We start from the raw sequence: 15,092 nt of genomic DNA on the forward strand, positions 1-15,092 counted from the left end.
TAATTAATATAATATTGTTTTTAGCACCCAAACTGACTTTCATTGTAAACCCAAGACAAAAACTAATCATAATCATGTCCTTGTTTATTTGTCAAATCATTCTTAGCTGCAACAGTATCTGATTTAACACATACCCGGCAGTCTTTACTGCACATTTAACAATGTTTACTTGTTCAAAACCGCATGTTCTTCCTTTATATCTTTGACATATTACAGAGTAACAGTTTCAATTAATAATACGAAGTTCTAGTCCACTCTGTTGTATCTTTCCTGTAAAGTCTTCTGATACATTATGATCAAATCAATGCAGAGTCTTTTTCAGTGCTATTTTTAAGCTGTCTCTTATCTACCAAACTCCAAAAATAAGTTTTATAAATGGTCTTACTATTTGGCAAGGTTTGATTTTCTTGTAAGTTATATATATTAAATATATATATATATATATATATATATATTTTTTTTTTTTTTTTTTTTTTTTTTTGTCTGGGAGAAGGTAAGACATTTTATTTAATAGTAATATTGTTGCCGTAGTGTATACTCTGTAATATATTAATTTAATGTTTTCTGTCTTCATTGTAATAAAAATGAATACATTTTAGTGCTTATGTGTTCATTGAGGTGCACAGGTGTAAGAAGCCAGAATTGTGTTCAGAATTGCCGAAATTACCACTGAAAATAATTATATAAACTTCTAAGTGTAACGTGATGTGAGTAGACTCAATCAAATGCCTGAGCACCGGAGGAAAATTAATATTTAATTTTCATGAAGATTCTATCGATACATCTGAAACCAAAGTCCAGGACCATTGTGGTTTCCTTCAGCAACTCAAGACACAATGAGTGATCTATTAGTGTGATTCAGTGATAAATTTCCCTGAAGAAGATAAAGGAAACATTCTTTTGGTTGATGAGTTTCACATTTTAAACATTTGAAATGGTAGAATGTAATTCATGTTATCTGTTCACCATTTTAATACATCTGAAAATGTAGTTATAACATTGAATATATAAATGTAAATATGATAATATAGTTATGTCTGAAAATATAAATTGAACATGACTATTTGACTACATAGTTATCACTGAATTTATTCACCAAAAGTATATTGTGAATAGATGTAACAGCTAGTAACACTTCACACCAGGTTCTATTTGTTAACATTAGTTAACTGTATTAGTTAACATGAACTAACATACTTCTAAAGCCTTTATTAATATTAGTTAATATCTACATATACAGTGGTGGAAAGAGTACTGAAAAAAAATACTCAAGTAAAAGTACCATTACATTCCAAAAAATGTAGTGTGAGTAGAGTAAAAAGTACTTGTCCAAAAAACTACTTGAGTGAGAGTAAAAAAAGTAGCTTATTTAAAAGTACTGATGAGTAGTGAGTAGTGAGTACTGAGCTGCGGATTCTACCCCTTATAATAAACACTGTGCACTATAATTTATAAATTTAAAAAAATTGCACATACTGTAATTCACATTATATTTTGTTCTTTGTCAGAAAGATTGAAGAATGTCTATCATCCATCTTTTTAAAATGCATCAAATCAGTACACTCATCACCATTTAAATCATATTATTTGGGGGGAAGCATTTAAAATTAGGTGAAAAGCCACTGGGCCTGAGCATGCTATTGTTGCACATAAAATATCAATATTCATAACTGTGCAAAGAATTCAAAAACCTTTAGAAGCTCATATGATAGTTCAGCATCACACACCATGAGATGGGTTAAATAGAGAGATTAAAAAATACCCAATTTCTCTCCAAAACGGTATCAATGTTAGTGTTTTGATGAATGAGAATCACTAATATTATCAGATGACCTCACCTAATGCACTGAAAAAGGCTAAGATAGTGAGCTAACACTAATTACACAATTTAATTCCATGCTATTAAATATGTTACAATTTAAATGTAAATGCACATTGTTCTAGAAGGGGGGCATCATCCCTTACATTTTACACAGCTAAATTTACTCACATTGTAATGCTGATAATATAATTTGGAAGAAAAATTGTGAATTAAATAGGGAAGTTATATCCAGGAAACTTTTACAAAAGAAACAAACACACACACACACACACACACACACACACACACACACACAAATGCATGTCTCTTTGTAGTCTCGGTGAAGCTGTTTTATCAGCAGCATCCACACACACACACACACACACACACACACACACACACAAAGTTCAACATGAAAAATGTTTTTGCGCAAGTGCACTTGCCAAATGAAGACGGATTGTATAATCGATCAATCAAAAAACGTTGTTTATTAACGAGCTGTAGTCACGCAATGACAGAAATGCAGTTCAAGTTAACGCCATGGTTCATAGAGTGCACTGATTCTGAATCTGGCGGCATGGCGAGCGCGAGACGCGCCAGTGCACAGATCGTGACACGCGTCTCTCTATAATGTGATTGTGAAGTAAATGGGAGCGGGAATTCACCGCATTATGAACCCGTCACGCAATTCCCCCAACCTCAGACCAAATGTTAGGCCCTGTAGGCAGGCCAGGCCACCCTATATAAATATCATATTAAGCAGAAATGTGGAATGTACATTTAGCATATTAGAGGAAGACGCTGATATCTGGATTGAATTGATGCGTGAAGAATGCACTTCCACAGCAGCCACGAGTAAAAGCAGGAATAGGCGGTTAAAGTTTTCTATGCTTAATTTGATTTGATGACAGTCACGAGACCGATTACTCGATCCAATCACGTTGATGGATAAAAATTAAATTAAATTAAAACAAGCATGTAACGAGTAACGACCACAAACAGAAGGAAAATAGCGGAGAAAAAGTACCAATACATCACTTAAAATGTAGGCTACTCAAGTAAAAGTAAAATTACACAATTTTTAAACTACTCAAAAAAGTACAATTTCTGAAAAAAACTACTTAATTACAGTAACGTGAGTATTTGTAATTCGTTACTTCACACCCCTGAACATATACTAATACATTATTAAAATTCAAAGTTGTATATGTTAATATTACAGGCAGTGATCTAACAATGAATAGCAGATTATATATATTAACTTGAACATTAACAAAGATTAATAAATAGGCTACTTTAACGAATGTATTGCTCATATATATATATTCAGACATACACAGTATAAACAGTTTATATATATATATATATATATATATATATAAACTGTTTATACTGTGTATGTCTGAATATATAAATGTATTCATAATGAATATATTTATTTGACATATTAAATAAAAAAATAAATACCTTCTCATTCAGTGCTTGTGAAAACTGTGAAAACTACCATGCTAAGTGAATACTCCCATGTAAAGTTGACTAAAAAGAGGAATAAAAAATAATCTTTTGGAAATTGATCTTAATGACATAATTTTAAAAAATAGGAAAAATCCAGCCTTTAAGGACACCAATTTTCTTTGTGAATGAATAATGTATCATAATTAAATAAATGTTCTTCCATAAAATACAGGGTGCATAAGTCAGTACACTCCTATGTTAAATTCCCATAGAGACCGGCAGATTTTTATTTTTAAAGACCAGTTATTTCATGGATCCAGGATACTATGCATCCTGATAAAGTTCCCTTGACCTTTGGAATTAAAATAGCCACACATCCTCACCTACCCTTCACCATACCTAGAGATTGGCATGGGGTACTTTCCATAAGATCATCTCTCAATGCAAATCAAACCAGCTATTAGGCTAACTGAAATAAAACCATGCCAATCTCTAGGTATGGTGAAGGGTGTGACGTCATATTGTGTGTGCGTAGAAAGAATTCGTCCGCTGCCGCTAAAAAAGAAAAAGAAAAATCATCCGCAGCCGCTCTACCGCTCTAATAAGTCCACCGTCAGTGTTGTGTAAGGTAAGCAAGGCACTATAGGCAGGTTTTTTGTGTTAATTTATATTTCCTGTCGCTGTGCAGGCTCTTTTAGGAATCATTGGAACAAAACACATTTCAAGATTGACACTTAGCCTAACTCATTAAATAATGATAGGCTAATCCACTCCAATTCAATTTTTTCTTTAGTTTCTCATTTGCTTTGCTCAAATCTGACCGTATAACTTTAAAAACGAAACTAAAATATCTGTGCATGGAACTGTGTCGCGGGCATTTTATTGGGATAGGCTACATGTGCTTGCTTTTGCGGGCATTTTATTGGGATAGGCTACATGTGCTTGCTTTTACGAGCATATAGCCTCTTGATACGGGGGTAGATCGTGCTCCACTGACAGGCGATGCCTTTTTTGTTTTTCACATAGGCTATGCCAGGGATGAGAACGCTAGCTCCATCTTAGCCCTATCCAGTCAATCTGCGTGCACCAGTACAGAGGGCGGAGCTGAGCTGAGCGAGCGATTTAAACTCATATATGATATTTTATTTGATGTCATTGTTGTTCGGCTTATTTATATTCGTTTGGATATGCTCATATGTTGGTGTTTTGATATATTTTTAAAATATATGCTATAAAAAGTTATTATATCTAGGATAGTTATTTTAGGCTGTTGAAATGGGGGGGGGGGGGGGGAAGCTGAGATAGGCCTATTTCACAAAAATGGCCGCCAAGACCGGAAGTAGGGTAAACTTTTTTCCGGTGAAAACGCTAGGAGCAGGAGTTGCAGTCGGAGGACAAAATAATGCAGAGACTATTGCGGACCTTTTCAACCCAAAGAAGAAACAACCCTATTTATCACTTCACAGCTTTTCGTGTTTTGCGGGGTTTCATGGAACAACTGGGGAGAAGTTAAATCACGCCAGACACAGACGGCAAAAAGACGTGTGTGGAGGAAGCAGATGTTGAAATGGAGTGATGCCCTGAAACAAAACATGCTTATATTGCACTTGATTGTTATCCGATTTGCACGTCATGAACTTTTATTTATTATTATTAACTGTTGGCAAATTAAAATTGTTTGTAGAAGTTGAAAGCAGTTTTTCCCGTGAGTGGGACTGGAAAACCCGGAGTGGATCAGGAGCGGAGTGATAACAGAACGCTTACTGTGCGTTCACACCGCCGCCGGCGAGAGCAAAAATTCGCCCTGGCAGCGACGCCGTGCAAAGATTCGTGGACGCTCTGATGCTCTGATGTAGATCGAATGCTTGGTCTTTTTTAAAACTTAATTTAAAGGGGCCGCAAAGCAAACAAGGATGTCAATCGTTATTATTGCAGAAAATTGATCGATGGAAAGAACTTAACAATTATAGTGACACGTTTGCTAACGAAATAAACCAATTAAAAGCCATGTGTGTGGTGTGACTTTTGTGTTCATGGTTAAGTTATATTCTAATTTACATTCCCGCAGAAAAAAAGTTTACTAGCGCGAAAATCTTGCCTATAAATAGTGTTGCGCACCTTCTTATCAAATTCAAATGATCAACCTCTCCTCTATTTTGCTTGGGAACTAACGTGGTCGGAACCAAAGTTTACAGGACTGCGTTCTCTAGAATCCTCTCAAACGGAGCACTTCTACATTCCGATTCGTTGCCGCCGAACCGTGTCATAGCTCATTACCATAAAGTTAACCAGATTTCAACTTTTCTCGCTGCTCTCACCGTCCAAGACACGCCGCGCCGCTCTCGCCGGAGCTCGCCGCCGGGCTCTCATTGAAAATGAATGACTTCCGGCCACTTTGACGCTCTCGCCTAACCTGGCCCTAGCCAGATGAATTTCACTCCGCCTAGCTTCACTCACATCCATCTGGAACCTCTTCCATTGAGAGTGATTTCTCCAACCAACTTTATGGTTTAGCCAATCAGGACGCAGGGCGGGAGTTTCATAGATGTGACGTAGTGGAGAAGCGACCGTGAGACTGTTTTGATTCAGACAACAATGGCGGCTCGCATCGAGGAAGCAAGCGTTAACATTGATGCTGCTATTTCATCCGTGTTGTCCAATCTACCTAATATTGTTTCATTAAAAGAACATCAATGAACGGCTCTTAAGGCTTTTGTTGGTGGAAACGATGTTTTCGCCCTTCTCCCGACCGGATTTGGCAAGAGCTTGATCTACCAAATGGCTCCTCTGGTAGTTAAGGAAATGGGACTAGTGCAGCACCCCATCGTTATCATCGTGTCCCCGCTGTTTGCTCTCATAGAGGATCAGATCAGAGAGGCTGGAAAATTGGGTGTTACAGGTATGCAGCTGGGAGGAAGAAACGAAAACGACATCCTCGACGGACGTTGCCAGCTGGTATTTGGAAGTCCCGAATCAGCGTCACGGGTTGGCTTCGGTGTGAGTGGTTGAAATAGCACGTCGATAAAGATGACAGACAAGTGGCTTATCCAATCATATGCAAGGATTTTTGATAAGGCCCAGCCTTCTGAAACGCCATTTCAATGGATCCGTTCCAGATGGATGAGTGAAGCTAGGCGGAGCGAAATTCATCTGGCTAGGGCCAGGTTAGCTCTCGCCGGCAGCGGTGTGAACGCACAGTTAAAGTGCAGAGAGGAACGAGCTTTTGCTCCAGTCCAGACTTTGATCACATCCCCCTAAGCAGGGTGAACAGACACCTCGTCCTTAATTTAAGACCCATTCAAACTAAAATTAAGACATTTATTACACTATTTGAGAAATGTGAGCATATTTATGGCCTTAAAATTATGAAAAGTGAATTTAAGACATAAGGACAGTGGGGAACCCTGATATTGCCGGAAATCCGTCGTAGACTCTCTCGAAGCGACGGAGAACTTTTAATCCCTGAGTATATATTATCAAAGTCCTTTTACTTTGTCCAATTTCGATCTTTTCACAGCTCCCTGAAAACTATCAACAAAACGGACAACATCTGCTATTCTTACTTTTGTCAGATACAGTATATGAATGACTGAGAGAGAAAACCATAAACAGTAAAAGAAAACAAGCTGTTCACAGTCCTATTCTGTGGCACATCTAGCCAGTTGACAGCAATGCGCCTGGAACTACGTCATCACGTTGAAAGGTCACCGTGCGAAGGAGGATAGTTCAAATTGTATTGTGTTAAATGACATATTTATGTCTTTGAGTCATATTATTGTTTAAAATGGTCCTTAAGTGTGCGTATCCTGTGTGTTTAAATCTTTTAAAGCCTAAAGTTTTTGTTTTTTTCAAGCGTGATTAGGTAGTTCCCGGCGCGTTGTAGATTACCTCAATCCGAACAATTGTAGTTAAAAAGTATATATATATATATAAATATATATATATGTATATGTATATATTTTGTATATATATATGTATATATATTTTGTATATATATATGTATATATATATTGTATATATAAATATATATGTATATATATATATATATTTTTTTTTAAATGACCTATCATTTCGCTAGATAAGACTCTCTTCCTCAGCTGCGATCGTGCACAGCCGTTTCAAGCACTTCAAAGATCTTTGAAACTGCTTTGATTTGGACTTCAAAATGCTGGTTGACATTGAAGTCCATTATTCGAATAAAAATCCAGAAATGTTTTCCTCAAAAAATTTAATTTCTCTTCCACTGAGGAAAGAAAGACATGGATATCTTGGATGGCATTGGGGTGAGTAAATTAGAGTTTGTTACGGGGGGAAGCTTGTGGGGGGGGGGGGGGGGGGGGGGGGGGGGGGGGGGGGGGCATATTAATATATATTACAAATAGTTTTTCAGCGTGATAAAATACAATGTGTGGCGGGAGAGAGCCCTGCTTCTGCAGTTCAGGTAAATAAAGGCCCCGCAATTTATTCATGCCTCAATGCATGCTGCGAATCATGGAAGATATTTTGTACTATGCTGTAACCCGGCATGCATTGCAGCCTGAAACTTTTGATTGCTACCATTGTTGAGATTCATATGCCAATTCTTGATGTCTGCGTGTGTCTGACTGAAATAGAATTTCAAGCACAAACTGTTTCAAGCACAAACTGTTCTCAAAATCCTTCATATTTTCTGGTTGTCAAACCACAGATAGATCTCATTCTGTAGAATCAGTGATACCATAATCAAAAATACAACACATCACTCATATAAATATACATTAAACACTAAATGAGATCAGTGAATCAGGCCTCTAGAAGTCTAGATGATGACTGTGACAATAAACAAACAGTCACTGTCATCTAATCCCATTTCAGCTTTTTTGCCAGAAAAACTAATGTTCAAAAGTCAAGGGTCAAGAGCCCAATTGAAGCAAACACTGATCACCATCATGGTAACATCAAATAAAACAATACAATTTAAACCTCTGTCACTTTTTAATAAGAACTTCTGTAGATGGATGACAGAAATAAAGTCAATCTGGTTAGTAATAAGTGAAGCTGGTAATGCTGTTGTGGAGTTGTTTAATCCTCCTCTGCTGAGATCTTCGGAGATTTAATGTCTTCTTTTATCTTCAGTTGATTTCATCTTTTTCTGTTCTTCGTCTTTCCTACAGAGATTCTTATTGTTAACAGCAGGTGTTCATCAGTGTCTGAATTAACTCACTTGTTTTTCTTATCTCAGTCAAGTGGACTATATTGGTGAACTAATGTAGAAACTAGTAAATGAGGGTATATGGTGTGATTTGGAACACAGCCTCTGAGTGTTGATTTCGAGTGGTATTAATTCATGGGGTGCTTCTCATTTCTTATTTGTGCATCCTCGTTTCCTTTCCTCGCTTCCTTTCCTAGCGCCTCAGCTCCTCCCCCTGTAGGTTGTGAGGGAAGGACGCAAGGAAAGAAAATGAGGACGGAGGAATTGAATGAAAGTTTTTTTTATACATTGGAATACTTGATCACTCGAGCGTCACTTCATATCGTCATCAGCAGCGCTCAAAGGATCTGCCTTATGTTGTTGAAGTTTGTTTATTTAAGAAATGCATAATGAATAATAATAAAGCAAGATACCCTGTTGAAATATGTGAGATGTGTAGTTTATATAAACAGCAAGGGTAACGTATAAATTCAAATTATTGTGACCGATGTGAAGGGAGAGGAGAATGTATACGTGCGTCACGTTTAGTCAATAAAACACTTCCGCATAGGATACACCTGTGTATCCTCGCTCATGACTCCTCTGAAAGCCTCCTCACTCCTCGATCCTCGACTCCTCGCGGTGCAAATAGAGAATTGAAATGTCCTTCAAGATGGCTGTGCTTGATTGGTATCCGGGTCATAGGATGGAGGACAGAGGAGCGAGGAGACGAGGAGGGATATTGAGAATCACCCACGGTATTTGCAGTTGGCTACTTTCTCGAAAATGACAAATATCACCCAGAATGCATTGTTTGCTACGGTATTTTGACGTTAATGTTAATGGAAAACAGCATGTTACTGTCAAAATTTGGCCCTTTTTTAATTTATTTGAAGTTTTTACACACAATTTAATTTTGTTAATTCAAAATAAATCAGTTTAGTTGTGTCAACACAATTTAGTTGGTTTAGGTTAAATTACTTTATTTAAGTACATTTAACTTAATATTATTAAATTGTTTCAATGTTTGTCCAATTTAATATTTGTTTTAATTTTCTAAGACTTAATTGTATTATATTCAAACACAACATATATAATTGACAAATAAGTAAAGACTGGTTTACTACTTCTCTTTAATGTGGATTACTGAGTGCCCAGTAAGCAGAAGCGCTACTCTTCTGCATAATGGTAACCACAAAATTCAAAAGAATTACAAAAACTCCTCTAAATGTCCAACATAACATTAAATACATATACCAACATCTTTCCCATTACTGAAAAACACCGAAAATAACAATTAATCTCGCAGTCCCTTGAAAAGCATGATAGGACCCACTGCCACTGCCAGTTTTAACACAAATAATAAGTTAAGTAAACCTCAGTTTTAAATATATTAGGTAGATTGAACACAATTCAATTACGTTGTGACAAAATGTTTAAAAAATCATCTCACTTTAGCTCATTTTAATTAATTAAACTGAACAAGAGGCAAGCAAATATATATTTTTTGAGTTAGAGGGTCAAAAGCAGGATAGAACATATCCTTTTTCTTCCAAATTAGGATGGCGTTTGCTATAAAAAATATTGCTTACATTTTAAGTGGATCTCAAAGAAAATGCAGTTCATGACCCCTTTAAATCAAATCAGAATAATGGTAATAGTCTGCAACACAATGTACACATCATCAACTGTGTGGGCGTTAGGGGCCTTTTCAAGTAATCAGGTTAATAGTGATTAAATACATTTTCCCTCAAAATAACAAGTAAAAGCTAGCATTTGTGGGAATGTTACCTGCGCCTATTTGGTAAATAAAGCACAACTCTTTCTTCTCACTTCCTGCATATTAAATCGTGTGTGTGTGTGTGTGTGTGTGTGTGTGTGTGTGTGTGTGTGTGTGTGTGTGTGTGTGTGTGTGTGTGTGTGTGTGTGTGTGTGTGTGTGTGTGTGTGTGTGTGTGTGTGTGTGTGTGGCTGAATGGTCTGCAGAAACATTGGACTGCATGACCAGTGATGTACTGCAGGGGGAGCAAGGCTAGCTACAGCTTCCAGAAAGAGCTTGTATGAGGGGATGTTTTTATTCTTTGAAACATGTACACATGCCCTTAAACTACACTTTATGTGTGCAACTCATTAGATATGAATGCAACCTCAAAATGGGCAGCCTTATGAGGCAAATTGTTCACGTGTTTCACCTTTTGGATGCTAAAATAATCTCATTGACTTACACTGAAGGGCCCATGTTATATCTAAAGACCACAGACTGAGGAATGAGACTAATTTGACCCAGCACTCCCTAGCGAACACATAGCAACCACCCAGAGCACCTTAGCAACTGCTTACGGCATTAATGTGACATAAATGTTGTGTAGACACAAAATCTCGTTGATGTTGTTTGTGTGTGCACATACATACATGATTCCCCTCTTAGGGCTGTGGATTATCTGTAGGGAAGCACAAGGACATGTGTTAAGATAAAACTGATGAAAATCTCAGTCTGTTATATAACACAATCCCCCAGTCCCAACATCCCCCATGTTGTTCCAGCTCCACATAGATAAATAATGCACTACCGCAGACCTACCCTCTTCAAACATGTTACATCTGTACGTTTGCGCACCACTTTTAATGAAATATTATGAGCTAACTATCAGCATTTCAGCGTCATAATTTGTATTGTATGTTTGTGTATTGCATCTCTCAACCTGTCACCTGGTTGTTTACAATGCTGTGACAGCGTAAGAATGATCCAGAGCAAATTCAATGACAAAACACAAATGCTCTATGACTGCGTGTGTGTAGTTGCATCTGTACCCTGTTTGAGGCAGAGTCAGAGTAAAACAAAGAGATGGATGGAGACTGAGAGAAAGAGAGCTTGCAAAGGGAGGGGGGATGAGTTGGGGTCTCTGATTGGCTGTTGATGTTTTTTTTTCTGGTGAAAACGTGATCCAGCCTGCAGAGGCACTGCAGCAGAGAAAGATAGAGAAAGAGAGGGAGTCTGTGAGGAGGTTGAGTCGAGATACTCACAGAAACAGAGGCAAAGCATGCACTTGTGAGTCAGAGAGTGTGTGTGCGGGTGTGTATGAGTGTTTGTAAGAGAGAGAGAGAAAGAGAGAGAGAGACAAGAAGAAGACAGGGAAAGACATATGGCTTCAATGAAAGATATTGCAGTGAAATAGCATATAAGTGAGAATTCCCAATAAGAAGAGGACGGACAGAGCGTGAGAACTTTAAAAAGGAGGAGAGCGGACGCAGAGAGCCACGAATCCTCTTACACAACTGACTGACTGGGTGAATGAATGAATGAGTGAGTGAAGGACCAGGACCATCACTAGACAAAAAGAGCCCATCGTGGACAAGAAGAACAGAACGGTGCTTTATGACGCATTTGACATCTCGTCCTCCATCTTTCCCGTCCTACTCTCTTCCATCCATCCTTCTTGGAGACAGGCAGAGAAGTCTTTCCTCCGTCCTCTCGAATGCAACAGGAGCATCTGATGCGATTGGCTCTGCTCAGAGGGACAAGGTAGCTTGAAACAGCAGCTGAATCACAGGAACTTTGTGTCCCCATGTGAGAAAAACGTTAAGGTCCTGTGAATTGAACACACCACACCACCACCAAATCCAGAGACTCGCCACTAAATACGCACTAGAGACAACTACATACAGGTAAGCATGCTTAAAAAGGCAGTATTATTCTAGTATGCTCAAATGAGTTTGATCCTTTGCATGAGCATATAATCGTAAATGTTATTTAAATGTTCTACATTGTAAAACAAGAATGTGCAGTTTTTCCTTGAGGTATTTCTACCTAATACTTAAAAATACAACAACATTAAAATATATTGGCCTAATATTGGTGCAACATAATAGATCCAGGTTAAAACATTACAAAATACATTTGACTTTAATTTAATATATGTGTACTATATTATATTCTATATAAAAATTAAATAATCCAGGTTAAAACATTAAAAAATACATTTGACTTTAAATTAATATATGTGTACTATATTATATTCTATATAAAAATTAAATAACATTAAATATGTATATGGTAGTATACATTTTTAATATTACATTTTTTAGATGTTATAGGTTTATGAAAGTTTATGTAATAATATATTATAATAAATATGTATTCTACATATATATATATATATATGTATATATATATATATATATATATATATATATATACAGTACATATGTGTGTGTAAATGTTAAATATTGTATTGTAATTCATAAATAATCAAAAAAGATGCATATATATTATTATTAGATTCATATACATAATCTAGTAATAGATATTAATCTAAAAATCTAATTGAGAAATAAAGAACAAAACTACTGAAGACCTTGTTCTTTATTTGTCAATGGGATTTGTTGTTGTTGTTGTAGCATGTGGGTTTGTGCATCTCTGTGCATTTGTGTGCAACACTAGTGTGTTATATTTCTGCATTTCTGGGTCCCACATCCTCATGCAGGACTTGCACTTCAGTTCTTGTGTGGCCGTATTGACTGTGTTGTGGAATAGGGCAGGTTGCAATTCACGATTGCATGCACACATAAACACAGATTCCATCAATGACTCACATTATCCGAGTGGGCATCTGATCACATGGGGCTACTACACACGACACACATACTAACCAATATGTGTGGTTAAGACACAGGAGGACCTATGCTTGAGGGCGTTTGTGTTTGTGTGTGTGTGTGTGTGTGTGTGTGTGTGTGTGTGTGTGTGTGTGTGTGTGTGTGTGTGTGTGTGTGTGTGTGTGTGTGTGTGTGTGTGTGTGTGTGTGTGTGTGTGTGTGTGTGTGTGTGTGTGTGTGTGTTGCATGCACGGGTGCTGCAGTCCGTGTGCTGCGTATGCTGCTCTGGTTGCATAACCACCGCTACTGGCACACCCCTCCCACGACACTGCACTAAAAACTGCTAACACAGATGCACACACTCCCAGAATACTAATAAGCACCAAAAAACTCAACTAAACACCCAGAAGTCCCTGTCTGCTTCCTGGAGTGTAGATTCAGCCCCGTCACAATGAAGAATCAGCAATCGATACTGTCCGTCAATATCTCAAAAGAGGAAAGCAGGAATCTGTCTGTGCACCTGAGGTCATGCCAGAATCAGCTGAAAATAATGGCTTTGTATTGATAAATGTTATTGGTGTTTATTGTTGGTGTCACCATTTAGTGATGGCGGCAAATTGTTTACCCCGATTGATCAAATCAAATACTAGAAGATTCTTGTTTGATATTAGGATTGATTACGATTTCTGATTGTCTTAAAGAATAAATTGGACAAAATACATTTTACCAGTCTATCCTATTATAGTTTCATCCCATTAGGATTGCTTCCAAAATATCATTAGCTTATAGCTTTTGATGTGGATGTTTTGACAAAGACTTTTGGGTATATTGTTTATTTTGCATGGCTACAGTATGTAGAAAAATCCATGTTATAGTGGTAAGACAAGTTCAGTTTAATCATTAGCCAATGTTTTGCGATGATTAAGATTCACTTAATAGCTTGTTTGTCACTCTGCTAATGCTAACCTTTCAAAGCTAATTGGTTGTATTGTACGCAATTTTCTCACGATCGGCCAGTTTCTAACATTGTTAGTAATGATATTTGCGACATGTCCTGTAAAACAGACCAGGTGATCTGTCAACAGAGGGTAAGGGAACAAACTGTCTTTCCCGTGAATGAACTGTGGGTAAAATGGCTGACGCATGCTTTGAATGACAGCCACTGAATTATTAAACAGTTCCTCCTCAACGCTAAAACTAGCATGACCTGCGTTCTTTACAGCAGCTCGGCACACACAAAACAGCCGTTTCATTGAAGATGCAAACAAAGTCTGACAAAAACTTGATCATCTTACAGTACCAGAAAAAAAACATCCGTCCATATTTTCTTCTTCCAGAATCATCACATGGCTTCATCTGCTCCATCTTGATCTGATGTTTGCAACATGATTTCTCAAAGAAAACTGTGCTTGTTCTTGTAGATTTATAATACAGCCAAAAGACTCCATCAAATGCTATTTTGATCCCATTAGTATATTAATAGGTAAACTGTGGTTCTAACACATTTTCATATGTAGAGTAGTTGACAGCATTTAAAACACAAACCTTTAACATTAACAATTTTAGAAGTGCATGAATGTTGCACACCCTTTAGTTTGTAAAGCAGCAAATAAACCGTTTTTTAACAGGTGTAATGATCTCAAGATCAGACAGGATTCGTAAACAAATATGAAATAAAAGCACATTTTCAAAAGATCCAATCACATTTTGTAATCTTATTTCTATGAAAACAGATAAGGTAAGGTTAGTCGTCTTTGATGTAGTTGATGAAATGGTCTCGGATAGCTTTTATAACCGTTTTCTCATTCTCAATCATGGTTGTTTTTCTAACTCAAGAATTTTGCGATAAATTTAATGACCAGGACCAGACAAACCTTTGTGAAGTTTATTTTTTTATTATTTTTTTTAAGTAAGCTAGAGAGAGATTAAATTCAGTTTCTTACATCTCTCAAAATAGCGTACTGGTGATTCCTGCGATCTCATTGGTGGATTTTGGAACCCATGGCATTTTTCCTATTTATTTGTGTATAACGCTGTACAGCATTACAATACATATAAAATAGCATATTTTTTTT

General features: G+C 37.0%; 1 protein-coding gene across 2 annotated transcripts in view; it reads left to right on the plus strand.

Moving 5' to 3' along the window:
* The first annotated feature begins 3,787 nt into the window (after positions 1-3,787).
* rnf208 (ring finger protein 208) overlaps positions 3,788-15,092 on the plus strand; it is a 28,645-nt gene continuing 17,340 nt past the window's right edge. The window contains exon 1 of one of the 2 annotated variants that reach the window (XM_077243030.1): positions 3,788-3,884. The gene's annotated coding sequence lies outside the window, so the exon portion shown is untranslated. Of the gene's footprint in view, positions 3,885-11,377; positions 12,092-15,092 lie in introns of those variants that run through there. The other variant, XM_077243029.1, reaches the window with a different exon arrangement.

Source organism: Siphateles boraxobius, unplaced genomic scaffold (assembly GCF_051911475.1).
Source record: "Siphateles boraxobius isolate OS27281-9 unplaced genomic scaffold, OSU_SipBor_1 25, whole genome shotgun sequence".
In the NCBI taxonomy this organism is placed as follows: Eukaryota; Metazoa; Chordata; class Actinopteri; order Cypriniformes; family Leuciscidae; genus Siphateles; species Siphateles boraxobius.